General features: G+C 41.4%; 56 non-coding genes and 30 pseudogenes across 56 annotated transcripts; all 86 read right to left on the bottom strand.

Moving 5' to 3' along the window:
* Positions 1-21: 21 nt before the first annotated feature.
* On the bottom strand, positions 22-140 carry LOC134991649 (5S ribosomal RNA). Its single transcript, XR_010195892.1, has one exon. It is a non-coding gene; the product is annotated as a 5S ribosomal RNA (ribosomal RNA).
* Positions 141-247: 107 nt separating this feature from the next.
* LOC134991360 (5S ribosomal RNA) lies at positions 248-367 on the bottom strand (annotated as a pseudogene).
* Positions 368-474: 107 nt separating this feature from the next.
* On the bottom strand, positions 475-593 carry LOC134991214 (5S ribosomal RNA). The gene has a single exon (XR_010195615.1). It is a non-coding gene; the product is annotated as a 5S ribosomal RNA (ribosomal RNA).
* A 107-nt stretch (positions 594-700) lies between these two features.
* LOC134991504 (5S ribosomal RNA) lies at positions 701-819 on the bottom strand. Its single transcript, XR_010195749.1, has one exon. It is a non-coding gene; the product is annotated as a 5S ribosomal RNA (ribosomal RNA).
* Positions 820-926: 107 nt separating this feature from the next.
* Positions 927-1045, bottom strand: LOC134991830 (5S ribosomal RNA). The gene has a single exon (XR_010196070.1). It is a non-coding gene; the product is annotated as a 5S ribosomal RNA (ribosomal RNA).
* A 107-nt stretch (positions 1046-1152) lies between these two features.
* Positions 1153-1271, bottom strand: LOC134991503 (5S ribosomal RNA). Its single transcript, XR_010195748.1, has one exon. It is a non-coding gene; the product is annotated as a 5S ribosomal RNA (ribosomal RNA).
* Positions 1272-1378: 107 nt separating this feature from the next.
* Positions 1379-1497, bottom strand: LOC134991648 (5S ribosomal RNA). The gene has a single exon (XR_010195891.1). It is a non-coding gene; the product is annotated as a 5S ribosomal RNA (ribosomal RNA).
* Positions 1498-1604: 107 nt separating this feature from the next.
* Positions 1605-1724, bottom strand: LOC134991251 (5S ribosomal RNA; annotated as a pseudogene).
* Positions 1725-1831: 107 nt separating this feature from the next.
* LOC134991502 (5S ribosomal RNA) lies at positions 1832-1950 on the bottom strand. The gene has a single exon (XR_010195747.1). It is a non-coding gene; the product is annotated as a 5S ribosomal RNA (ribosomal RNA).
* Positions 1951-2056: 106 nt separating this feature from the next.
* LOC134991501 (5S ribosomal RNA) lies at positions 2057-2175 on the bottom strand. Its single transcript, XR_010195746.1, has one exon. It is a non-coding gene; the product is annotated as a 5S ribosomal RNA (ribosomal RNA).
* A 107-nt stretch (positions 2176-2282) lies between these two features.
* LOC134991647 (5S ribosomal RNA) lies at positions 2283-2401 on the bottom strand. Its single transcript, XR_010195890.1, has one exon. It is a non-coding gene; the product is annotated as a 5S ribosomal RNA (ribosomal RNA).
* A 107-nt stretch (positions 2402-2508) lies between these two features.
* LOC134991249 (5S ribosomal RNA) lies at positions 2509-2628 on the bottom strand (annotated as a pseudogene).
* Positions 2629-2735: 107 nt separating this feature from the next.
* Positions 2736-2854, bottom strand: LOC134991500 (5S ribosomal RNA). The gene has a single exon (XR_010195745.1). It is a non-coding gene; the product is annotated as a 5S ribosomal RNA (ribosomal RNA).
* A 107-nt stretch (positions 2855-2961) lies between these two features.
* Positions 2962-3080, bottom strand: LOC134991814 (5S ribosomal RNA). Its single transcript, XR_010196054.1, has one exon. It is a non-coding gene; the product is annotated as a 5S ribosomal RNA (ribosomal RNA).
* A 107-nt stretch (positions 3081-3187) lies between these two features.
* LOC134991688 (5S ribosomal RNA) lies at positions 3188-3306 on the bottom strand. The gene has a single exon (XR_010195931.1). It is a non-coding gene; the product is annotated as a 5S ribosomal RNA (ribosomal RNA).
* Positions 3307-3412: 106 nt separating this feature from the next.
* Positions 3413-3536, bottom strand: LOC134991312 (5S ribosomal RNA; annotated as a pseudogene).
* A 107-nt stretch (positions 3537-3643) lies between these two features.
* LOC134991313 (5S ribosomal RNA) lies at positions 3644-3763 on the bottom strand (annotated as a pseudogene).
* A 107-nt stretch (positions 3764-3870) lies between these two features.
* On the bottom strand, positions 3871-3989 carry LOC134991867 (5S ribosomal RNA; annotated as a pseudogene).
* Positions 3990-4095: 106 nt separating this feature from the next.
* LOC134991365 (5S ribosomal RNA) lies at positions 4096-4219 on the bottom strand (annotated as a pseudogene).
* Positions 4220-4326: 107 nt separating this feature from the next.
* Positions 4327-4446, bottom strand: LOC134991827 (5S ribosomal RNA). Its single transcript, XR_010196067.1, has one exon. It is a non-coding gene; the product is annotated as a 5S ribosomal RNA (ribosomal RNA).
* A 107-nt stretch (positions 4447-4553) lies between these two features.
* LOC134991253 (5S ribosomal RNA) lies at positions 4554-4672 on the bottom strand (annotated as a pseudogene).
* Positions 4673-4779: 107 nt separating this feature from the next.
* LOC134991466 (5S ribosomal RNA) lies at positions 4780-4898 on the bottom strand. Its single transcript, XR_010195711.1, has one exon. It is a non-coding gene; the product is annotated as a 5S ribosomal RNA (ribosomal RNA).
* Positions 4899-5005: 107 nt separating this feature from the next.
* Positions 5006-5124, bottom strand: LOC134991203 (5S ribosomal RNA). The gene has a single exon (XR_010195614.1). It is a non-coding gene; the product is annotated as a 5S ribosomal RNA (ribosomal RNA).
* A 107-nt stretch (positions 5125-5231) lies between these two features.
* LOC134991612 (5S ribosomal RNA) lies at positions 5232-5350 on the bottom strand. The gene has a single exon (XR_010195855.1). It is a non-coding gene; the product is annotated as a 5S ribosomal RNA (ribosomal RNA).
* Positions 5351-5457: 107 nt separating this feature from the next.
* On the bottom strand, positions 5458-5576 carry LOC134991528 (5S ribosomal RNA). Its single transcript, XR_010195773.1, has one exon. It is a non-coding gene; the product is annotated as a 5S ribosomal RNA (ribosomal RNA).
* A 107-nt stretch (positions 5577-5683) lies between these two features.
* LOC134991370 (5S ribosomal RNA) lies at positions 5684-5802 on the bottom strand. The gene has a single exon (XR_010195630.1). It is a non-coding gene; the product is annotated as a 5S ribosomal RNA (ribosomal RNA).
* Positions 5803-5909: 107 nt separating this feature from the next.
* On the bottom strand, positions 5910-6028 carry LOC134991553 (5S ribosomal RNA). Its single transcript, XR_010195798.1, has one exon. It is a non-coding gene; the product is annotated as a 5S ribosomal RNA (ribosomal RNA).
* Positions 6029-6139: 111 nt separating this feature from the next.
* LOC134991872 (5S ribosomal RNA) lies at positions 6140-6258 on the bottom strand. The gene has a single exon (XR_010196099.1). It is a non-coding gene; the product is annotated as a 5S ribosomal RNA (ribosomal RNA).
* Positions 6259-6365: 107 nt separating this feature from the next.
* Positions 6366-6484, bottom strand: LOC134991874 (5S ribosomal RNA; annotated as a pseudogene).
* Positions 6485-6590: 106 nt separating this feature from the next.
* On the bottom strand, positions 6591-6714 carry LOC134991311 (5S ribosomal RNA; annotated as a pseudogene).
* Positions 6715-6821: 107 nt separating this feature from the next.
* Positions 6822-6941, bottom strand: LOC134991860 (5S ribosomal RNA). The gene has a single exon (XR_010196098.1). It is a non-coding gene; the product is annotated as a 5S ribosomal RNA (ribosomal RNA).
* Positions 6942-7048: 107 nt separating this feature from the next.
* On the bottom strand, positions 7049-7167 carry LOC134991231 (5S ribosomal RNA; annotated as a pseudogene).
* Positions 7168-7273: 106 nt separating this feature from the next.
* On the bottom strand, positions 7274-7397 carry LOC134991344 (5S ribosomal RNA; annotated as a pseudogene).
* A 107-nt stretch (positions 7398-7504) lies between these two features.
* LOC134991826 (5S ribosomal RNA) lies at positions 7505-7624 on the bottom strand. The gene has a single exon (XR_010196066.1). It is a non-coding gene; the product is annotated as a 5S ribosomal RNA (ribosomal RNA).
* A 107-nt stretch (positions 7625-7731) lies between these two features.
* On the bottom strand, positions 7732-7850 carry LOC134991548 (5S ribosomal RNA). The gene has a single exon (XR_010195793.1). It is a non-coding gene; the product is annotated as a 5S ribosomal RNA (ribosomal RNA).
* Positions 7851-7957: 107 nt separating this feature from the next.
* On the bottom strand, positions 7958-8076 carry LOC134991732 (5S ribosomal RNA). Its single transcript, XR_010195974.1, has one exon. It is a non-coding gene; the product is annotated as a 5S ribosomal RNA (ribosomal RNA).
* A 107-nt stretch (positions 8077-8183) lies between these two features.
* LOC134991859 (5S ribosomal RNA) lies at positions 8184-8302 on the bottom strand. The gene has a single exon (XR_010196097.1). It is a non-coding gene; the product is annotated as a 5S ribosomal RNA (ribosomal RNA).
* Positions 8303-8409: 107 nt separating this feature from the next.
* LOC134991868 (5S ribosomal RNA) lies at positions 8410-8528 on the bottom strand (annotated as a pseudogene).
* Positions 8529-8635: 107 nt separating this feature from the next.
* On the bottom strand, positions 8636-8759 carry LOC134991314 (5S ribosomal RNA; annotated as a pseudogene).
* A 106-nt stretch (positions 8760-8865) lies between these two features.
* On the bottom strand, positions 8866-8985 carry LOC134991825 (5S ribosomal RNA). The gene has a single exon (XR_010196065.1). It is a non-coding gene; the product is annotated as a 5S ribosomal RNA (ribosomal RNA).
* A 107-nt stretch (positions 8986-9092) lies between these two features.
* On the bottom strand, positions 9093-9211 carry LOC134991400 (5S ribosomal RNA). Its single transcript, XR_010195647.1, has one exon. It is a non-coding gene; the product is annotated as a 5S ribosomal RNA (ribosomal RNA).
* A 107-nt stretch (positions 9212-9318) lies between these two features.
* LOC134991552 (5S ribosomal RNA) lies at positions 9319-9437 on the bottom strand. Its single transcript, XR_010195797.1, has one exon. It is a non-coding gene; the product is annotated as a 5S ribosomal RNA (ribosomal RNA).
* Positions 9438-9548: 111 nt separating this feature from the next.
* Positions 9549-9667, bottom strand: LOC134991672 (5S ribosomal RNA). Its single transcript, XR_010195915.1, has one exon. It is a non-coding gene; the product is annotated as a 5S ribosomal RNA (ribosomal RNA).
* Positions 9668-9774: 107 nt separating this feature from the next.
* Positions 9775-9893, bottom strand: LOC134991406 (5S ribosomal RNA). Its single transcript, XR_010195653.1, has one exon. It is a non-coding gene; the product is annotated as a 5S ribosomal RNA (ribosomal RNA).
* A 107-nt stretch (positions 9894-10000) lies between these two features.
* On the bottom strand, positions 10001-10121 carry LOC134991305 (5S ribosomal RNA; annotated as a pseudogene).
* Positions 10122-10228: 107 nt separating this feature from the next.
* Positions 10229-10347, bottom strand: LOC134991308 (5S ribosomal RNA; annotated as a pseudogene).
* A 107-nt stretch (positions 10348-10454) lies between these two features.
* Positions 10455-10573, bottom strand: LOC134991254 (5S ribosomal RNA; annotated as a pseudogene).
* Positions 10574-10680: 107 nt separating this feature from the next.
* Positions 10681-10798, bottom strand: LOC134991877 (5S ribosomal RNA; annotated as a pseudogene).
* Positions 10799-10905: 107 nt separating this feature from the next.
* Positions 10906-11024, bottom strand: LOC134991228 (5S ribosomal RNA; annotated as a pseudogene).
* A 107-nt stretch (positions 11025-11131) lies between these two features.
* Positions 11132-11250, bottom strand: LOC134991295 (5S ribosomal RNA; annotated as a pseudogene).
* Positions 11251-11357: 107 nt separating this feature from the next.
* On the bottom strand, positions 11358-11476 carry LOC134991622 (5S ribosomal RNA). The gene has a single exon (XR_010195865.1). It is a non-coding gene; the product is annotated as a 5S ribosomal RNA (ribosomal RNA).
* Positions 11477-11583: 107 nt separating this feature from the next.
* On the bottom strand, positions 11584-11702 carry LOC134991646 (5S ribosomal RNA). Its single transcript, XR_010195889.1, has one exon. It is a non-coding gene; the product is annotated as a 5S ribosomal RNA (ribosomal RNA).
* Positions 11703-11809: 107 nt separating this feature from the next.
* On the bottom strand, positions 11810-11928 carry LOC134991694 (5S ribosomal RNA). The gene has a single exon (XR_010195937.1). It is a non-coding gene; the product is annotated as a 5S ribosomal RNA (ribosomal RNA).
* A 111-nt stretch (positions 11929-12039) lies between these two features.
* LOC134991818 (5S ribosomal RNA) lies at positions 12040-12158 on the bottom strand. The gene has a single exon (XR_010196058.1). It is a non-coding gene; the product is annotated as a 5S ribosomal RNA (ribosomal RNA).
* A 107-nt stretch (positions 12159-12265) lies between these two features.
* On the bottom strand, positions 12266-12384 carry LOC134991735 (5S ribosomal RNA). The gene has a single exon (XR_010195977.1). It is a non-coding gene; the product is annotated as a 5S ribosomal RNA (ribosomal RNA).
* Positions 12385-12495: 111 nt separating this feature from the next.
* LOC134991499 (5S ribosomal RNA) lies at positions 12496-12614 on the bottom strand. The gene has a single exon (XR_010195744.1). It is a non-coding gene; the product is annotated as a 5S ribosomal RNA (ribosomal RNA).
* A 107-nt stretch (positions 12615-12721) lies between these two features.
* LOC134991763 (5S ribosomal RNA) lies at positions 12722-12840 on the bottom strand. Its single transcript, XR_010196005.1, has one exon. It is a non-coding gene; the product is annotated as a 5S ribosomal RNA (ribosomal RNA).
* A 107-nt stretch (positions 12841-12947) lies between these two features.
* Positions 12948-13066, bottom strand: LOC134991673 (5S ribosomal RNA). The gene has a single exon (XR_010195916.1). It is a non-coding gene; the product is annotated as a 5S ribosomal RNA (ribosomal RNA).
* A 107-nt stretch (positions 13067-13173) lies between these two features.
* LOC134991645 (5S ribosomal RNA) lies at positions 13174-13292 on the bottom strand. The gene has a single exon (XR_010195888.1). It is a non-coding gene; the product is annotated as a 5S ribosomal RNA (ribosomal RNA).
* A 107-nt stretch (positions 13293-13399) lies between these two features.
* LOC134991472 (5S ribosomal RNA) lies at positions 13400-13518 on the bottom strand. Its single transcript, XR_010195717.1, has one exon. It is a non-coding gene; the product is annotated as a 5S ribosomal RNA (ribosomal RNA).
* Positions 13519-13625: 107 nt separating this feature from the next.
* Positions 13626-13745, bottom strand: LOC134991224 (5S ribosomal RNA; annotated as a pseudogene).
* Positions 13746-13852: 107 nt separating this feature from the next.
* LOC134991611 (5S ribosomal RNA) lies at positions 13853-13971 on the bottom strand. The gene has a single exon (XR_010195854.1). It is a non-coding gene; the product is annotated as a 5S ribosomal RNA (ribosomal RNA).
* A 107-nt stretch (positions 13972-14078) lies between these two features.
* On the bottom strand, positions 14079-14197 carry LOC134991549 (5S ribosomal RNA). Its single transcript, XR_010195794.1, has one exon. It is a non-coding gene; the product is annotated as a 5S ribosomal RNA (ribosomal RNA).
* Positions 14198-14304: 107 nt separating this feature from the next.
* Positions 14305-14423, bottom strand: LOC134991514 (5S ribosomal RNA). The gene has a single exon (XR_010195759.1). It is a non-coding gene; the product is annotated as a 5S ribosomal RNA (ribosomal RNA).
* A 107-nt stretch (positions 14424-14530) lies between these two features.
* LOC134991304 (5S ribosomal RNA) lies at positions 14531-14651 on the bottom strand (annotated as a pseudogene).
* Positions 14652-14758: 107 nt separating this feature from the next.
* On the bottom strand, positions 14759-14879 carry LOC134991358 (5S ribosomal RNA; annotated as a pseudogene).
* A 105-nt stretch (positions 14880-14984) lies between these two features.
* LOC134991746 (5S ribosomal RNA) lies at positions 14985-15103 on the bottom strand. The gene has a single exon (XR_010195988.1). It is a non-coding gene; the product is annotated as a 5S ribosomal RNA (ribosomal RNA).
* A 107-nt stretch (positions 15104-15210) lies between these two features.
* LOC134991303 (5S ribosomal RNA) lies at positions 15211-15331 on the bottom strand (annotated as a pseudogene).
* Positions 15332-15438: 107 nt separating this feature from the next.
* Positions 15439-15557, bottom strand: LOC134991315 (5S ribosomal RNA; annotated as a pseudogene).
* Positions 15558-15664: 107 nt separating this feature from the next.
* LOC134991197 (5S ribosomal RNA) lies at positions 15665-15783 on the bottom strand (annotated as a pseudogene).
* A 107-nt stretch (positions 15784-15890) lies between these two features.
* Positions 15891-16008, bottom strand: LOC134991219 (5S ribosomal RNA; annotated as a pseudogene).
* Positions 16009-16115: 107 nt separating this feature from the next.
* Positions 16116-16234, bottom strand: LOC134991808 (5S ribosomal RNA). Its single transcript, XR_010196048.1, has one exon. It is a non-coding gene; the product is annotated as a 5S ribosomal RNA (ribosomal RNA).
* Positions 16235-16341: 107 nt separating this feature from the next.
* LOC134991620 (5S ribosomal RNA) lies at positions 16342-16460 on the bottom strand. The gene has a single exon (XR_010195863.1). It is a non-coding gene; the product is annotated as a 5S ribosomal RNA (ribosomal RNA).
* A 107-nt stretch (positions 16461-16567) lies between these two features.
* LOC134991644 (5S ribosomal RNA) lies at positions 16568-16686 on the bottom strand. Its single transcript, XR_010195887.1, has one exon. It is a non-coding gene; the product is annotated as a 5S ribosomal RNA (ribosomal RNA).
* A 107-nt stretch (positions 16687-16793) lies between these two features.
* Positions 16794-16912, bottom strand: LOC134991739 (5S ribosomal RNA). The gene has a single exon (XR_010195981.1). It is a non-coding gene; the product is annotated as a 5S ribosomal RNA (ribosomal RNA).
* A 107-nt stretch (positions 16913-17019) lies between these two features.
* On the bottom strand, positions 17020-17143 carry LOC134991349 (5S ribosomal RNA; annotated as a pseudogene).
* Positions 17144-17250: 107 nt separating this feature from the next.
* Positions 17251-17369, bottom strand: LOC134991235 (5S ribosomal RNA; annotated as a pseudogene).
* Positions 17370-17476: 107 nt separating this feature from the next.
* LOC134991452 (5S ribosomal RNA) lies at positions 17477-17595 on the bottom strand. The gene has a single exon (XR_010195697.1). It is a non-coding gene; the product is annotated as a 5S ribosomal RNA (ribosomal RNA).
* A 107-nt stretch (positions 17596-17702) lies between these two features.
* LOC134991550 (5S ribosomal RNA) lies at positions 17703-17821 on the bottom strand. Its single transcript, XR_010195795.1, has one exon. It is a non-coding gene; the product is annotated as a 5S ribosomal RNA (ribosomal RNA).
* A 111-nt stretch (positions 17822-17932) lies between these two features.
* LOC134991403 (5S ribosomal RNA) lies at positions 17933-18051 on the bottom strand. The gene has a single exon (XR_010195650.1). It is a non-coding gene; the product is annotated as a 5S ribosomal RNA (ribosomal RNA).
* Positions 18052-18158: 107 nt separating this feature from the next.
* On the bottom strand, positions 18159-18277 carry LOC134991498 (5S ribosomal RNA). Its single transcript, XR_010195743.1, has one exon. It is a non-coding gene; the product is annotated as a 5S ribosomal RNA (ribosomal RNA).
* Positions 18278-18384: 107 nt separating this feature from the next.
* Positions 18385-18503, bottom strand: LOC134991497 (5S ribosomal RNA). Its single transcript, XR_010195742.1, has one exon. It is a non-coding gene; the product is annotated as a 5S ribosomal RNA (ribosomal RNA).
* Positions 18504-18610: 107 nt separating this feature from the next.
* LOC134991847 (5S ribosomal RNA) lies at positions 18611-18729 on the bottom strand. The gene has a single exon (XR_010196086.1). It is a non-coding gene; the product is annotated as a 5S ribosomal RNA (ribosomal RNA).
* Positions 18730-18840: 111 nt separating this feature from the next.
* LOC134991465 (5S ribosomal RNA) lies at positions 18841-18959 on the bottom strand. Its single transcript, XR_010195710.1, has one exon. It is a non-coding gene; the product is annotated as a 5S ribosomal RNA (ribosomal RNA).
* Positions 18960-19066: 107 nt separating this feature from the next.
* LOC134991240 (5S ribosomal RNA) lies at positions 19067-19185 on the bottom strand (annotated as a pseudogene).
* A 107-nt stretch (positions 19186-19292) lies between these two features.
* Positions 19293-19412, bottom strand: LOC134991730 (5S ribosomal RNA). The gene has a single exon (XR_010195972.1). It is a non-coding gene; the product is annotated as a 5S ribosomal RNA (ribosomal RNA).
* Between the last annotated feature and the right edge of the window lie 94 nt (positions 19413-19506).

The following is a 19506-nucleotide window of genomic DNA, read 5'->3' as shown; positions in this document are numbered from 1 at the left end:
ACGGTGTTGGCAGTATAAAAATATCTACAGCACCTTGTATTCCCAGGTGGTCTCCCATCCAAGTACTAACCAGGCCCAACACTGCTTAGCTTCCTAGATCAGATGAGATTGGGCGTATCCAGTGTGGTGTGGCTGTAGATGAGCTTTGTGGTTTCTGTTAGAACTTTTCTACTTCTAACTACTGGTTCATAAATGAATACGTTTGAAAATGGAATGCATCAACAGAACGGTGTTGGCAGTATAAAAATATATACACCACCTATGTATTCCCAGGTGGTCTCCCATCCAAGTACTAACCAGGCCCAACACTGCTTAGCTTCCAAGATCAGATGATATTGGGCATATCCAGTGTGGTGTGGCTGTAGAAGAGCTTTATGGTTTCGGTTAGTACTTTTCTACTTCTAACTACTGGTTCATAAATGAATACGTTTGAAAATGGAATGCATCAACAGAACGGTGTTGGTAGTATAAAAATATCTACAGCACCTTGTATTCCCAGGTGGTCTCCCATCCAAGTACTAACCAGGCCCAACACTGCTTAGCTTCCAAGATCAGATGAGATTGGGCGTATCCAGTGTGGTGTGGCTGTAGATGAGCTTTATGGTTTCTGTTAGAACTTTTCTACTTCTAACTACTGGTTTATAAATGAATACGTTTGAAAATGGAATGCATCAACAGAACGGTGTTGGCAGTATAAAAATATCTACAGCACCTTGTATTCCCAGGTGGTCTCCCATCCAAGTACTAACCAGGCCCAACACTGCTTAGCTTCCAAGATCAGATGAGATTGGGCGTATCCAGTGTGGTGTTGCTGTAGATGAACTTTCTGGTTTCTGTTAGAACTTTTCTACTTCTAACTACTGGTTCATAAATGAATACGTTTGAAAATGGAATGCATCAACAGAACGGTGTTGGTTGTATAAAAATATCTACATCACCTTGTATTCCCAGGTGGTCTCCCATCCAAGTACTAACCAGGCCCAACACTGCTTAGCTTCCAAGATCAGATGAGATTTGGCGCATCCAGTGTGGTGTGGCTGTAGATGAGCTTTGTGGTTTCTGTTAGAACTTTTCTACTTCTAACTACTGGTTCATAAATGAATACGTTTGAAAATGGAATGCATCAACAGAACGGTGTTGGCAGTATAAACATATCTACAGCACCTTGTATTCCCAGGTGGTCTCCCATCCAAGTACTAACCAGGCCCAACACTGCTTAGCTTCCAAGATCAGATGAGATTGGGCGTATCCAGTGTGGTGTTGCTGTAGATGAACTTTCTGGTTTCTGTTAGAACTTTTCTACTTCTAACTACTGGTTCATAAATAAATATGTTTGAAAATGGTATGCATCAACAGAACGGTGTTGGCAGTATAAAAATATCTACAGCACCTTGTATTCCCAGGTGGTCTCCCATCCAAGTACTAACCAGGCCCAACACTGCTTAGCTTCCTAGATCAGATGAGATTGGGCGTATCCAGTGTGGTGTGGCTGTAGATGACCTTTGTGATTTCTGTTAGAACTTTTCTACTTCTAACTACTGGTTCATAAATGAATACGTTTGAAAATGGAATGCATCAACAGAACGGTGTTGGCAGTATAAAAATATCTACACCACCTATGAATTCCCAGGTGGTCTCCCATCCAAGTACTAACCAGGCCCAACACTGCTTAGCTTCCAAGATCAGATGAGATTGGGCATATCCAGTGTGGTGTGGCTGTAGAAGAGCTTTATGGTTTCTGTTAGTACTTTTCTACTTCTAACTACTGGTTCATAAATAAATATGTTTGAAAATGGAATGCATCAACAGAACGGTGTTGGTAGTATAAAAATATCTACAGCACCTTGTATTCCCAGGTGGTCTCCCATCCAAGTACTAACCAGGCCCAACACTGCTTAGCTTCCAAGATCAGATGAGATTGGGCGTATCCAGTGTGGTGTTGCTGTAGATGAAATTCTGGTTTCTGTTAGAACTTTTCTACTTCTAACTACTGGTTCATAAATGAATACGTTTTAAAATGGAATGCATCAACAGAACGGTGTTGGCAGTATAAACATATCTACAGCACCTTGTATTCCCAGGTGGTCTCCCATCCAAGTACTAACCAGGCCCAACACTGCTTAGCTTCCAAGATCAGATGAGATTGGGCGTATCCAGTGTGGTGTTGCTGTAGATGAACTTTCTGGTTTCTGTTAGAACTTTTCTACTTCTAACTACTGGTTCATAAATAAATATGTTTGAAAATGGTATGCATCAACAGAACGGTGTTGGCAGTATAAAAATATCTACAGCACCTTGTATTCCCAGGTGGTCTCCCATCCAAGTACTAACCAGGCCCAACACTGCTTAGCTTCCTAGATCAGATGAGATTGGGCGTATCCAGTGTGGTGTGGCTGTAGATGACCTTTGTGATTTCTGTTAGAACTTTTCTACTTCTAACTACTGGTTCATAAATGAATACGTTTGAAAATGGAATGCATCAACAGAACGGTGTTGGCAGTATAAAAATATCTACACCACCTATGAATTCCCAGGTGGTCTCCCATCCAAGTACTAACCAGGCCCAACACTGCTTAGCTTCCAAGATCAGATGAGATTGGGCATATCCAGTGTGGTGTGGCTGTAGAAGAGCTTTATGGTTTCTGTTAGTACTTTTCTACTTCTAACTACTGGTTCATAAATAAATATGTTTGAAAATGGAATGCATCAACAGAACGGTGTTGGTAGTATAAAAATATCTACAGCACCTTGTATTCCCAGGTGGTCTCCCATCCAAGTACTAACCAGGCCCAACACTGCTTAGCTTCCAAGATCAGATGAGATTGGGCGTATCCAGTGTGGTGTTGCTGTAGATGAACTTTCTGGTTTCTGTTAGAACTTTTCAACTTCTAACTACTGGTTCATAAATGAATACGTTTTAAAATGGAATGCATCAACAGAACGGTGTTGGCAGTATAAAATTATCTACAGCACCTTGTATTCCCAGGTGGTCTCCCATCCAAGTACTAACCAGGCCCAACACTGCTTAGCTTTCTAGATCAGATGAGATTGGGCGTATCCAGTGTGGTGTGGCTGTAGATGAGCTTTGTGGTTTCTGTTAGAACTTTTCTACTTCTAACTACTGGTTCATAAATGAATACGTTTGAAAATGGAATGCATCAACAGAACGGTGTTGGTAGTATAAAAATATCTACAGCACCTTGTATTCCCAGGTGGTCTCCCATCCAAGTACTAACCAGGCCCAACACTGCTTAGCTTCCAAGATCAGATGAGATTGGGCTTATACAGTGTGGTGTGGCTGTAGATGAGCTTTATGGTTTCTGTTAGAACTTTTCTACTTCTAACTACTGGTTCATAAATGAATACGTTTGAAAATGGAATGCATCAACAGAACGTGTTGGTAGTATAAAAATATCTACAGCACCTTGTATTCCCAGGTGGTCTCCCATCCAAGTACTAACCATGCCCAACACTGCTTAGCTTCCTAGATCAGATGAGATGAGATTGGGCGTATCCAGTGTGGTGTGGCTGTAGATGAGCTTTGTGGTTTTTGTTAGAACTTTTCTACTTTTAACTACTGGTTCATAAATGAATACGTTTGAAAATGGAATGCATCAACAGAACGGTGTTGGCAGTATAAAAATATCTACAGCACCTATGTATTCCCAGGTGGTCTCCCATCCAAGTACTAACCAGGCCCAACACTGCTTAGCTTCCAAAATCAGATGAGATTGGGCATATCCAGTGTGGGGTGACTGTAGAAGAGCTTTATGGTTTCTGTTAGTACTTTTCTACTTCTAACTACTGGTTCATAAATGAATACGTTTGAAAATGGAATGCATCAACAGAACGGTGTTGGTAGTATAAAAATATCTACAGCACCTTGTATTCCCAGGTGGCCTCCCATCCAAGTACTAACCAGGCCCAACACTGCTTAGCTTTCAAGATCAGATGAGATTGGGCGTATCCAGTGTGGTGTGGCTCTAGATGAGCTTTATGGTTTCTGTTAGAACTTTTCTACTTCTAACTACTGGTTCATAAATGAATACGTTTGAAAATGGAATGCATCAACAGAACGTGTTGGTAGTATAAAAATATCTACAGGACCTTGTATTCCCAGGTGGTCTCCCATCCAAGTACTAACCATGCCCAACACTGCTTAGCTTCCTAGATCAGATGAGATGAGATTAGGCGTATCCAGTGTGGTGTGGCTGTAGATGAGCTTTGTGGTTTCTGTTAGAACTTTTCTACTTCTAACTACTGGTTCATAAATGAATACGTTTGAAAATGGAATGCATCAACAGAACGGTGTTGGCAGTATAAAAATATCTACAGCACCTATGTATTCCCAGGTGGTCTCCCATCCAAGTACTAACCAGGCCCAACACTGCTTAGCTTCCAAGATCAGATGAGATTGGGCATATCCAGTGTGGTGTGGCTGTAGAAGAGCTTTATGGTTTCTGTTAGTACTTTTCTACTTCTAACTACTGGTTCATAAATGAATACGTTTGAAAATGGAATGCATCAACAGAACGGTGTTGGTAGTATAAAAATATCTACAGCACCTTGTATTCCCAGGTGGTTTCCCATCCAAGTACTAACCAGGCCCAACACTGCTTAGCTTCCAAGATCAGATGAGATTGGACGCATCCAGTATGGTGTTGTTGTAGATGAACTTTCTGGTTTCTGTTAGAACTTTTCTACTTCTAACTACTGGTTCATAAATGAATACGTTTTAAAATGGAATGCATCAACAGAACGGTGTTGGCAGTATAAAAATATCTACAGCACCTTGTATTCCCAGGTGGTCTCCCATCCAAGTACTAACCAGGCCCTACACTGCTTAGCTTCCAAGATCAGATGAGATTGGGCGAATTCAGTGTGGTGTGGCTGTAGATGAGCTTTGTGGTTTCTGTTAGAACTTTTCTACTTCTAACTACTGGTTCATAAATGAATACGTTTGAAAATGGAATGCATCAACAGAACGGTGTTGGCAGTATAAAAATATCTACAGCACCTTGTATTCCCAGGTGGTCTCCCATCCAAGTACTAACCAGGCCCAACACTGCTTAGCTTCCAAGATCAGATGAGATTGGGCGTATCCAGTGTGGTGTGGCTGTAGATGAGCTTTGTGGTTTCTGTTTGAACTTTTCTACTTCTAACTACTGGTTCATAAATGAATACATTTGAAAATTGAATGCATCAACAGAACGGTGTTGGCAGTATAAAAATATCTACAGCACCTTGTATTCCCAGGTGGTCTCCCATCCAAGTACTAACCAGGCCCAACACTGCTTAGCTTCCAAGATCAGATGAGATTGGGCATATCCAGTGTGGTGTGGCTGTAGAAGAGCTTTATGGTATCTGTTAGTACTTTTCTACTTCTAACTACTGGTTCATAAATGAATACGTTTGAAAATGGAATGCATCAACAGAATGGTGTTGGTAGTATAAAAATATCTACAGCACCTTGTATTCCCAGGTGGTCTCCCACCCAAGTACTAACCAGGCCCAACACTGCTTAGCTTCCAAGATCAGATGAGATTGGGCGTATCCAGTGTGGTGTTGCTGTAGATGAACTTTCTGGTTTCTGTTAGAACTTTTCTACTTCTAACTACTAGTTCATAAATGAATACGTTTTAAAATGGAATGCATCAACAGAACGGTGTTGGCAGTATAAAAATATCTACAGCACCTTGTATTCCCAGGTGGTCTCCCATCCAAGTACTAACCCGGCCCAACACTGCTTAGCTTCCAAGATCAGATGAGATTGGGCGTATCCAGTGTGGTGTGGCTGTAGATGAGCTTTGTGGTTTCTGTTAGAACTTTTCTACTTCTAACTACTGGTTCATAAATGAATACGTTTGAAAATGGAATGCATCAACAGAACGGTGTTGGCAGTATAAAAATATCTACAGCACCTTGTATTCCCAGGTGGTCTCCCATCCAAGTACTAACCAGGCCCAACACTGCTTAGCTTCCAAGATCAGAGGAGATTGGGCGTATCCAGTGTGGTGTGGCTGTAGATGAGCTTTGTGGTTTCTGTTAGAACTTTTCTACTTCTAACTACTGGTTCATAAATGAATACGTTTGAAGATGGAATGCATCAACAGAACGGTGTTGGCAGTATAAAAAAAAATATCTACAGCACCTTGTATTCCCAGGTGGTCTCCCATCCAAGTACTAACCAGGCCCAACACTGCTTAGCTTCCAAGATCAGATGAGATTGGGCGTATCCAGTGTGGTGTGGCTGTAGATGAGCTTAGTGGTTTCTGTAAGAACTTTTCTACTTCTAACTACTGGTTCATAAATGAATACATTTGAAAATGGAATGCATCAACAGAACGGTGTTGGCAGTATACAAATATCTACAGCACCTTGTATTCCCAGGTGGTCTCCCACCCAAGTACTAACCAGGCCCAACACTGCTTAGCTTCCAAGATCAGATGAGATTGGGCTTATATAGTGTGGTGTGGCTGTAGATGAGCTTTATGGTTTCTGTTAGAACTTTTCTACTTCTAACTACTGGTTCATAAATGAATACGTTTGAAAATGGAATGCATCAACAGAACGTGTTGGTAGTATAAAAATATCTACAGCACCTTGTATTCCCAGGTGGTCTCCCATCCAAGTACTAACCATGCCCAACACTGCTTAGCTTCCTAGATCAGATGAGATGAGATTGGGCGTATCCAGTGTGGTGTGGCTGTAGATGAGCTTTGTGGTTTTTGTTAGAACTTTTCTACTTTTAACTACTGGTTCATAAATGAATACGTTTGAAAATGGAATGCATCAACAGAACGGTGTTGGCAGTATAAAAATATCTACAGCACCTATGTATTCCCAGGTGGTCTCCCATCCAAGTACTAACCAGGCCCAACACTGCTTAGCTTCCAAGATCAGATGAGATTGGGCATATCCAGTGTGGTGTGACTGTAGAAGAGCTTTATGGTTTCTGTTAGTACTTTTCTACTTCTAACTACTGGTTCATAAATGAATACGTTTGAAAATGGAATGCATCAACAGAACGGTGTTGGTAGTATAAAAATATCTACAGCACCTTGTATTCCCAGGTGGTCTCCCATCCAAGTACTAACCAGGCCCAACACTGCTTAGCTTTCAAGATCAGATGAGATTGGGCGTATCCAGTGTGGTGTGTCTCTAGATGAGCTTTATGGTTTCTGTTAGAACTTTTCTACTTCTAACTACTGGTTCATAAATGAATACGTTTGAAAATGGAATGCATCAACAGAACGTGTTGGTAGTATAAAAATATCTACAGCACCTTGTATTCCCAGGTGGTCTCCCATCCAAGTACTAACCATGCCCAACACTGCTTAGCTTCCTAGATCAGATGAGATGAGATTAGGCGTATCCAGTGTGGTGTGGCTGTAGATGAGCTTTGTGGTTTCTGTTAGAACTTTTCTACTTCTAACTACTGGTTCATAAATGAATACGTTTGAAAATGGAATGCATCAACAGAACGGTGTTGGCAGTATAAAAATATCTACAGCACCTATGTATTCCCAGGTGGTCTCCCATCCAAGTACTAACCAGGCCCAACACTGCTTAGCTTCCAAGATCAGATGAGATTGGGCATATCCAGTGTGGTGTGGCTGTAGAAGAGCTTTATGGTTTCTGTTAGTACTTTTCTACTTCTAACTACTGGTTCATAAATGAATACGTTTGAAAATGGAATGCATCAACAGAACGGTGTTGGTAGTATAAAAATATCTACAGCACCTTGTATTCCCAGGTGGTTTCCCATCCAAGTACTAACCAGGCCCAACACTGCTTAGCTTCCAAGATCAGATGAGATTGGGCGCATCCAGTGTGGTGTTGCTGTAGATGAACTTTCTGGTTTCTGTTAGAACTTTTCTACTTCTAACTACTGGTTCATAAATGAATACGTTTTAAAATGGAATGCATCAACAGAACGGTGTTGGCAGTATAAAAATATCTACAGCACCTTGTATTCCCAGGTGGTCTCCCATCCAAGTACTAACCAGGCCCAATACTGCTTAGCTTCCAAGATCAGATGAGATTGGGCGAATCCAGTGTGGTGTGGCTGTAGATGAGCTTTGTGGTTTCTGTTAGAACTTTTCTACTTCTAACTACTGGTTCATAAATGAATACGTTTGAAAATGGAATGCATCAACAGAACGGTGTTGGCAGTATAAAAATATCTACAGCACCTTGTATTCCCAGGTGGTCTCCCATCCAAGTACTAACCAGGCCCAACACTGCTTAGCTTCCAAGATCAGATGAGATTGGGCGTATCCAGTGTGGTGTGGCTGTAGATGAGCTTTGTGGTTTCTGTTTGAACTTTTCTACTTCTAACTACTGGTTCATAAATGAATACATTTGAAAATGGAATGCATCAACAGAACGGTGTTGGCAGTATAAAAATATCAACAGCACCTTGTATTCCCAGGTGGTCTCCCATCCAAGTACTGACCAGGCCCAACACTGCTTAGCTTCCAAGATCAGATGAGATTTGGCGTATCCAGTGTGGTGTGGCTGTAGATGAGCTTTGTGGTTTCTGTTTGAACTTTTCTACTTCTAACTACTGGTTCATAAATGAATACATTTGAAAATTGAATGCATCAACAGAACGGTGTTGGCAGTATAAAAATATCTACAGCACCTTGTATTCCCAGGTGGTCTCCCATCCAAGTACTAACCATGCCCAACACTGCTTAGCTTCCTAGATCAGATGAGATGAGATTGGGCGTATCCAGTGTGGTTTGGCTGTAGATGAGCTTTGTGTTTCTGTTAGAACTTTTCTACTTCTAGCTACTGGTTCATAAATGAATACGTTTGAAAATGGAATTCATCAACAGAACGGTGTTGGCAGTATAAAAATATCTACAGCACCTATGTATTCCCAGGTGGTCTCCCATCCAAGTACTAACCAGGCCCAACACTGCTTAGCTTCCAAGATCAGATGAGATTGGGCATATCCAGTGTGGTGTGGCTGTAGAAGAGCTTTATGGTTTCTGTTAGTACTTTTCTACTTCTAACTACTGGTTCATAAATGAATACGTTTGAAAATGGAATGCATCAACAGAACGGTGTTGGTAGTATAAAAATATCTACAGCACCTTGTATTCCCAGGTGGTCTCCCATCCAAGTACTAACCAGGCCCAACACTGCTTAGCTTCCAAGATCAGATGAGATTGGGCGTATCCAGTGCGGTGTGGCTGTAGATGAGCTTTGTGGTTTCTGTTAGAACTTTTCTACTTCTAACTACTGGTTCATAAATGAATACGTTTGAAAATGGAATGCATCAACAGAACGGTGTTGGCAGTATAAAAATATCTACAGCACCTTGTATTCCCAGGTGGTCTCCCATCCAAGTACTAACCAGGCCCAACACTGCTTAGCTTCCAAGATCAGAGGAGATTGGGCGTATCCAGTGTGGTGTGGCTGTAGATGAGCTTTGTGGTTTCTGTTAGAACTTTTCTACTTCTAACTACTGGTTCATAAATGAATACGTTTGAAGATGGAATGCATCAACAGAACGGTGTTGGCAGTATAAAAAAAAATATCTACAGCACCTTGTATTCCCAGGTGGTCTCCCATCCAAGTACTAACCAGGCCCAACACTGCTTAGTTTCCAAGATCAGATGAGATTGGGCGTATCCAGTGCGGTGTGGCTGTAGATGAGCTTTGTGGTTTCTGTTAGAACTTTTCTACTGCTAACTACTGGTTCATAAATGAATACGTTTGAAAATGGAATGCATCAACAGAACGGTGTTGGCAGTATAAAAATATCTACAGCACCTTGTATTCCCAGGTGGTCTCCCATCAAAGTACTAACCAGGCCCAACACTGCTTAGCTTCCAAGATCAGATGAGATTGGGCGTATCCAGTGTGGTGTGGCTGTAGATGAGCTTTGTGGTTTCTGTTAGAACTTTTTTACTTCTAACTACTGGTTCATAAATGAATACGTTTGAAAATGGAATGCATCAACAGAACGGTGTTGGCAGTATAAAAATATCTACAGCACCTTGTATTCCCAGGTGGTCTCCCATCCAAGTACTAACCAGGCACAATACACTGCTTAGCTTCCAAGATCAGATGAGATTGGGCGAATCCAGTGTGGTGTGGCTGTAGATGAGCTTTGTGGTTTCTGTTAGAACTTTTCTACTTCTAACTACTGGTTCATAAATGAATAAGTTTGAAAATGGAATGCATCAACAGAACGGTGTTGGCAGTATAAAAATATCTACAGCACCTTGTATTCCCAGGTGGTCCCCCATCCAAGTACTAACCAGGCGCAACACAACTTAGCTTCCAAGACCAGATGAGATTGGGCGTATCCAGTGTGGTGTGGCTGTAGATGAGCTTTGTGGTTTCTGTTTGAACTTTTCTACTTCTAACTACTGGTTCATAAATGAATACATTTGAAAATGGAATGCATCAACAGAATGGTGTTGGTAGTATAAAAATATCTACAGCACCTTGTATTCCCAGGTGGTCTCCCATCCAAGTACTAACCAGTCCCAACACTGCTTAGCTAACAAGATCAGATGAGATTGGGCGTATCCAGTGTGGTGTGGCTGTAGATGAGCTTTATGGTTTCTGTTAGAACTTTTCTACTTCTAACTACTGGTTCATAAATGAATACGTTTGAAAATGGAATGCATCAACAGAACGGTGTTGGCAGTATAAAAATATCTACAGCACCTTGTATTCCAGGTGGTCTCCCATCCATGTACTAACCAGGCCCAACACTGCTTAGCTTCCAAGATCAGATGAGATTGGGCGTATCCAGTGTGGTGTGGCTGTAGATTAACTTTGTGGTTTCTGTTAGAACTTTTCTACTTCTAACTACTGGTTCATAAATGAATACGTTTGAAAATGGAATGCATCAACAGAACGGTGTTGGCAGTATGAAAATATCTACAGCACCTTGTATTCCCAGGTGGTCTCCCATCCAAGTACTAACCAGGCCCAACACTGCTTAGTTTCCAAGATCAGATAAGATTGGGCGTATCCAGTGTGGTGTTGCTGTAGATGAACTTTCTGGTTTCTATTAGAACTTTTCTACTTCTAACTACCGGTTCATAAATGAATACGTTTTAAAATGGAATGCATCAACAGAACGGTGTTGGCAGTATAAAAATTTCTATAGCACCTTGTATTCCCAGGTGGTCTCCCATCCAAGTACTAACCAGGCACAACACTACTTAGCTTCCAAGATCAGATGAGATTGGGCGTATCCAGTGTGGTGTGGCTGTAGATGAGCTTTGTGGTTTCTGTTAGAACTTTTCTACTTCTAACTACTGGTTCATAAATGAATACGTTTGAAAATGGAATGCATCAACAGAACGGTGTTGGCAGTATAAAAATATCTACAGCACCTTGTATTCCCAGGTGGTCTCCCATCCAAGTACTAACCAGGCCCAACACTGCTTAGTTTCCAAGATCAGATGAGATTGGGCGTATCCAGTGTGGTGTGGCTGTAGATGAGCTTTGTGGTTTCTGTTTGAACTTTTCTACTACTAACTACTGGTTCATAAATGAATACATTTGAAAATGGAATGCATCAACAGAACGGTGTTGGCAGTATAAAAATATCTACAGCACCTTGTATTCCCAGGTGGTCTCCCATCCAAGTACTAACCAGGCCCAACACTGCTTGGCTTCCAAGATCAGATGAGATTGGGCATATCCAGTGTGGTGTGGCTGTAGATGAGCTTTATGGTTTCTGTTAGAACTTTTCTACTTCTAACTACTGGTTCATAAATGAATACGTTTGAAAATGGAATGCATCAACAGAACGGTGTTGGTAGTATAAAAATATCTACAGCACCTTGTATTCCCAGGTGATCTCCCATCCAAGTACTAACCAGGCCCAACACTGCTTAGCTTCCAAGATCAGATGAGATTGGGCGTATCCAGTGTGGTGTCGCTGTAGATGAGCTTTGTGGTTTCTGTTAGAACTTTTCTACTTCTAACTACTGGTTCATAAATGAATACGTTTGAAAATGGAATGCATCAACAGAACGGTGTTGGCAGTATAAAAAAAAATATCTACAGCACCTTGTATTCCCAGTTGGTCTCCCATCCAAGTACTAACAAGGCCCAACACTGCTTAGCTTCCAAGATCAGATGAGATTGGGCGTATCCAGTGTGGTGTGGCTGTAGATGAGCTTAGTGGTTTCTGTTAGAACTTTTCTACTTCTAACTACTGGTTCATAAATGAATACGTTTTAAAATGGAATGCATCAACAGAACGGTGTTGGCAGTATAAAAATATCTACAGCACCTTGTATTCCCAGGTGGTCTCCCATCCAAGTACTAACCAGGCCCAACACTGCTTAGCTTCCAATATCAGATGAGATTGGGCGTATCCAGTGTGGTGTAGCTGTAGATGACCTTTGTGGTTTCTGTTTGAACTTTTCTACTTCTAACTACTGGTTCATAAATGAATACGTTTGAAGATGGAATGCATCAACAGAACGGTGTTGGCAGTATAAAAAAAGATATCTACAGCACCTTGTATTCCCAGGTGGTCTCCCATCCAAGTACTAACCAGGCCCAACACTGCTTAGCTTCCAAGATCAGATGAGATTGGGCGTATCCAGTGTGGTGTTGCTGTAGATGAACTTTCTGGTTTCTATTAGAACTTTTCTACTTCTAACTACCGGTTCATAAATGAATACGTTTTAAAATGGAATGCATCAACAGAACGGTGTTGGCAGTATAAAAATATCTATAGCACCTTGTATTCCCAGGTGGTCTCCCATCCAAGTACTAACCAGGCCCAACACTACTTAGCTTCCAAGATCAGATGAGATTGGGCGTATCCAGTGTGGTGTGGCTGTAGATGAGCTTTGTGGTTTCTGTTAGAACTTTTCTACTTCTAACTACTGGTTCATAAATGAATACGTTTGAAAATGGAATGCATCAACAGAACGGTGTTGGCAGTATAAAAATATCTACAGCACCTTGTATTCCCAGGTGGTCTCCCATCCAAGTACTAACCAGGCCCAACACTGCTTAATTTCCAAGATCAGATGAGATTGGGCATATCCAGTGTGGTGTGGATGTAGATGAGCTTTGTGGTTTCTGTTTGAACTTTTCTACTACTAACTACTGGTTCATAAATGAATACATTTGAAAATGGAATGCATCAACAGAACGGTGTTGGCAGTATAAAAATATCTACAGCACCTTGTATTCCCAGGTGGTCTCCCATCCAAGTACTAACCAGGCCCAACACTGCTTGGCTTCCAAGATCAGATGAGATTGGGCATATCCAGTGTGGTGTGGCTGTAGATGAGCTTTATGGTTTCTGTTAGAACTTTTCTACTTCTAACTACTGGTTCATAAATGAATACGTTTGAAAATGGAATGCATCAACAGAACGGTGTTGGTAGTATAAAAATATCTACAGCACCTTGTATTCCCAGGTGGTCTCCCATCCAAGTACTAACCAGGCCCAACACTGCTTAGCTTCCAAGATCAGATGAGATTGGGCGTATCCAGTGTGGTGTCGCTGTAGATGAGCTTTATGGTTTCTGTTAGAACTTTTCTACTTCTAACTACTGGTTCATAAATGAATACGTTTGAAAATGGAATGCATCAACAGAACGGTGTTGGCAGTATAAAAATATCTACAGCACCTATGTATTCCCAGTTGGTCTCCCATCCAAGTACTAACCAGGCCCAACACTGCTTAGCTTCCAAGATCAGATGAGATTGGGCATATCCAGTGTGGTGTGGCTGTAGAAGAGCTTTATGGTTTCTGTTAGTACTTTTCTACTTCTAACTACTGGTTCATAAATGAATACGTTTGAAAATGGAATACATCAACAGAACGGTGTTGGTAGTATAAAAATATCTACAGCACCTTGTATTCCCAGGTGGTCTCCCATCCAAGTACTAACCAGGCCCAACACTGCTTAGCTTCCAAGATCAGATGAGATTGGGCATATCCAGTGTGGTGTGGCTGTAGAAGAGCTTTATGATTTCTGTTAGTACTTTTCTACTTCTAACTACTGGTTCATAAATGAATACATTTGAAAATGGAATGCATCAACAGAACGGTGTTGGCAGTATAAAAATATCTACAGCACCTTGTATTCCCAGGTGGTCTCCCATCCAAGTACTAACCAGGCCCAACACTGCTTAGCTTCCAAGATCAGATGAGATTGGGCGTATCCAGTGGGGTGTAGCTGTAGATGACCTTTGTGGTTTCTGTTTGAACTTTTCTACTTCTAACTACTGGTTCATAAATGAAAACGTTTGAAAATGGAATGCATCAACAGAACGGTGTTAGCAGTATAAAAATATCCACAGCACCTTGTATTCCCAGGTGGTCTCCCATCCAAGTACTATCCAGGCCCAACACTGCTTAGCTTCCAAGATCAGATGAGATTGGGCGTATCCAGTGTGGTGTGGCTGTAGATGAACTTTCTGGTTTCTGTTTGAACTTTTCTACTTCTAACTACTGGTTCATAAATGAATACGTTTTAAAATGGAATGCATCAACAGAACGGTGTTGGCAGTATAAAAATATCTACAGCACCTTGTATTCCCAGGTGGTCTCCCATCCAAGTACTAACCAGGCACAATACACTGCTTAGCTTCCAAGATCAGATGAGATTGGGCGAATCCAGTGTGGTGTGGCTGTAGATGAGCTTTGTGGTTTCTGTTAGAACTTTTCTACTTCTAACTACTGGTTCATAAATGAATACGTTTGAAAATGGAATGCATCAACAGAACGGTGTTGGCAGTATAAAAATATCTACAGCACCTTGTATTCCCAGGTGGTCTCCGATCCAAGTACTAACCAGGCACAATACACTGCTTAGCTTCCAAGATCAGATGAGATTGGGCGTATCCAGTGTGGTGTTGCTGTAGATGAACTTTCTGGTTTGTTAGAACTTTTCTACTTCTAACTACTGGTTCATAAATGAATACTTTTTAAAATGGAATGCATCAACAGAATGGTGTTGGCAGTATAAAAATATCTACAGCACCTTGTATTCCCAGGTGGTTTCCCATCCAAGTACTAACCAGGCCCAACACTGCTTAACTTCCAAGATCAGATGAGATTGGGCGTATCCAGTGTTGTGTGGCTGTAGATGAACTTTCTGGTTTCTGTTAGAACTTTTCTACTTCTAACTACTGGTTCATAAATGAATACGTTTTAAAATGGAATGCATCAACAGAACGGTGTTGGCAGTATAAAAATATCTACAGCACCTTGTATTCCCAGGTGGTCTCCCATCCAAGTACTAACCAGGCACAATACACTGCTTAGCTTCCAAGATCAGATGAGATTGGGCGAATCCAGTGTGGTGTGGCTGTAGATGAGCTTTGTGGTTTCTGTTAGAACTTTTCTACTTCTAACTACTGGTTCATAAATGAATAAGTTTGAAAATGGAATGCATCAACAGAACGGTGTTGGCAGTATAAAAATATTTACAGCACCTTGTATTCCCAGGTGGTCCCCCATCCAAGTACTAACCAGGCGCAACACAGCTTAGCTTCCAAGACCAGATGAGATTGGGCGTATCCAGTGTGGTGTGGCTGTAGATGAGCTTTGTGGTTTCTGTTTGAACTTTTCTACTTCTAACTACTGGTTCATAAATGAATACATTTGAAAATGGAATGCATCAACAGAATGGTGTTGGTAGTATAAAAATATCTACAGCACCTTGTATTCCCAGGTGGTCTTCCATCCAAGTACTAACCAGGCCCAACACTGCTTAGCTAACAAGATCAGATGAGATTGGGCGTATCCAGTGTGGTGTGGCTGTAGATGAGCTTTATGGTTTCTGATAGAACTTTTCTACTTCTAACTACTAGTTCATAAATGAATACGTTTGAAAATGGAATGCATCAACAGAACGGTGTTGGCAGTATAAAAATATCTACAGCACCTTGTATTCCTCGTGGTCTCCCATCCAAGTACTAACCAGGCCCAACACTGCTTAGCTTCCAAGATCAGATGAGATTGGGCGTATCCAGTGTGGTGTGGCTGTAGATTAACTTTGTGGTTTCTGTTAGAACTTTTCTACTTCTAACTACCGGTTCATAAATGAATACGTTTTAAAATGGAATGCATCAACAGAACGGTGTTGGCAGTATAAAAATATCTATAGCACCTTGTATTCCCAGGTGGTCTCCCATCCAAGTACTAACCAGGCCCGACACTACTTAGCTTCCAAGATCAGATGAGATTGGGCGTATCCAGTGTGGTGTGGCTGTAGATGAGCTTTGTGGTTTCTGTTAGAACTTTTCTACTTCTAACTACTGGTTCATAAATGAATACGTTTGAAAATGGAATGCATCAACAGAACGGTGTTGGCAGTATAAAAATATCTACAGCACCTTGTATTCCCAGGTGGTCTCCCATCCAAGTACTAACCAGGCCCAACACTGCTTAGTTTCCAAGATCAGATGAGATTGGGCGTATCCAGTGTGGTGTGGCTGTAGATGAGCTTTGTGGTTTCTGTTTGAACTTTTCTACTACTAACTACTGGTTCATAAATAAATACATTTGAAAATGGAATGCATCAACAGAACGGTGTTGGCAGTATAAAAATATCTACAGCACCTTGTATTCCCAGGTGGTCTCCCATCCAAGTACTAACCAGGCCCAACACTGCTTGGCTTCCAAGATCAGATGAGATTGGGCATATCCAGTGTGGTGTGGCTGTAGATGAGCTTTATGGTTTCTGTTAGAACTTTTCTACTTCTAACTACTGGTTCATAAATGAATACGTTTGAAAATGGAATGCATCAACAGAACGGTGTTGGTAGTATAAAAATATCTACAGCACCTTGTATTCCCAGGTGATCTCCCATCAAAGTACTAACCAGGCCCAACACTGCTTAGCTTCCAAGATCAGATGAGATTGGGCGTATCCAGTGTGGTGTCGCTGTAGATGAGCTTTATGATTTCTGTTAGAACTTTTCTACTTCTAACTACTGGTTCATAAATGAATACGTTTGAAAATGGAATGCATCAACAGAACGGTGTTGGTAGTATAAAAATATCTACAGCACATTGTATTCCCAGGTGGTCTCCCATCCAAGTACTAACCATGCCCAACACTGCTTAGCTTCCTAGATCAGATGAGATGAGATTGGGCGTATCCAGTGTGGTGTGGCAGTATATGAGCTTTGTGGTTTCTGTTAGAACTTTTCTACTTCTAACTACTGGTTCATAAATGAATACATTTGAAAATGGAATGCATCAACAGAACGGTGTTGGCAGTATAAAAATATCTACAGCACCTTGTATTCCCAGGTGGTCTCCCATCCAAGAACTAACCAGGCCCAACACTGCTTAGTTTCCAAGATCAGATGAGATTGGGCGTATCCAGTGTGGTGTTGCTGTAGATGAAATTTCTGGTTTCTGTTAGAACTTTTCTACTTCTAACTACTGGTTCATAAATGAATACATTTGAAAATGGAATGCATCAACAGAACGGTGTTGGCAGTATAAAAATATCTACAGCACCTTGTATTCCCAGGTGGTCTCCCATCCAAGTACTAACCAGGCCCAACACTGCTTAGCTTCCAAGATCAGATGGGATTGGGCGTATCCATTGTGGTGTGGCTGTAGATGAGCTTTGTGGTTTCTGTTAGAACTTTTCTACTTCTAACTACTGGTTCATAAATGAATACGTTTGAAAATGGAATGCATCAACAGAACGGTGTTAGCAGTATAAAAATATCTACAGCACCTTGTATTCCCAGGTGGTCTCCCATCCAAGTACTAACCAGGCCCAACACTGCTTAGCTTCCAAGATCAGAGGAGATTGGGCGTATCCAGTGTGGTGTGGCTGTAGATGAGCTTTGTGGTTTCTGTTAGAACTTTTCTACTTCTAACTACTGGTTCATAAATGAATACGTTTGAAGATGGAATGCATCAACAGAACGGTGTTGGCAGTATAAAAAAAAATATCTACAGCACCTTGTATTCCCAGGCGGTCTCCCATCCAAGTACTAACCAGGCCCAACACTGCTTAGCTTCCAAGATCAGATGAGATTGGGCGTATCCAGTGTGGTGTGGCTGTAGATGAGCTTTGTGGTTTCTGTTAGAACTTTTCTGCTTCTAACTACTGGTTCATAAATGAATACATTTGAAAATGGAATGCATCAACAGAACGATGTTGGCAGTATAAAAATATCTACAGCACCTTGTATTCCCAGGTGGTCTCCCATCCAAGTACTAACCAGGCCCAACACTGCTTAGCTTCCAAGATCAGATGAGATTGGGCGTATCCAGTGTGGTGTTGCTGTAGATGAGCTTTGTGGTTTCTGTTAGAACTTTTCTACTTCTAACTACTGGTTCATAAATGAATACGTTTGAAAATGGAATGCATCAACAGAACGGTGTTGGCAGTATAAAAATATCTACAGCACCTTGTATTCCCAGGTGGTCTCCCATCCAAGTACTAACCAGGCCCAACACTGCTTAGCTTCCAAGATCAGATGAGATTGGGCGTATCCAGTGTGGTGTTGCTGTAGATGAGCTTTGTGGTTTCTGTTAGAACTTTTCTACTTCTAACTACTGGTTCATAAATGAATACGTTTGAAAATGGAATGCATCAACAGAACGGTGTTGGCAGTATAAAAATATCTACAGCACCTTGTATTCCCAGGTGGTCTCCCATCCAAGTACTAACCAGGCCCAACACTGCTTAGCTTCCAAGATCAGATGAGATTGGGCGTATCCAGTGTGGTGTGGCTGTAGATGAGCTTTGTGGTTTCTGTTAGAACTTTTCTACTTCTAACTACTGGTTCATAAATGAATACGTTTGAAAATGGAATGCATCAACAGAACGGTGTTGGCAGTATAAAAAAAAAAATCTACAGCACCTTGTATTCCCAGGTGGTCTCCCATCCAAGTACTAACCAGGCCCAACACTGCTTAGCTTCCAAGATCAGATGAAATTGGGCGTATCCAGTGTGGTGTGGCTGTAGATGAGCTTAGTGGTTTCTGTTAGAACTTTTCTACTTCTAACTACTGGTTCATAAATGAATACGTTTGAAAATTGAATGCATCAACAGAACGGTGTTGGCAGTATAAAAATATCTACAGCACCTTGTATTCCCAGGTGGTCTCCCATCCAAGTGCTAACCAGACCCAACACTGCTTAGCTTCCAAGATCAGATGAGATTGGGCGTATCCAGTGTGGTGTTGCTGTAGATGAACTTTCTGGTTTCTGTTAGAACTTTTCTGCTTCTAACTACTGGTTCATAAATGAATACATTTGAAAATGGAATGCATCAACAGAACGGTGTTGGCAGTATAAAAATATCTACAGCACCTATGTATTCCCAGGTGGTCTCCCATCCAAGTACTAACCAGGCCCAACACTGCTTAGCTTCCAAGATCAGATGAGATTGGGCGTATCCAGTGTGGTGTTGCTGTAGATGAGCTTTGTGGTTTCTGTTAGAACTTTTCTACTTCTAACTACTGGTTCATAAATGAATACGTTTGAAAATGGAATGCATCAACAGAACGGTGTT

The sequence above is a fragment of the Pseudophryne corroboree genome, unplaced genomic scaffold, assembly GCF_028390025.1.
Source record: "Pseudophryne corroboree isolate aPseCor3 unplaced genomic scaffold, aPseCor3.hap2 scaffold_1208, whole genome shotgun sequence".
Lineage (NCBI taxonomy): Eukaryota > Metazoa > Chordata > Amphibia > Anura > Myobatrachidae > Pseudophryne > Pseudophryne corroboree.
The sequence above is the reverse complement of the archived record's forward strand: the minus strand, read 5'-3'. Positions and strand labels throughout refer to the sequence as shown.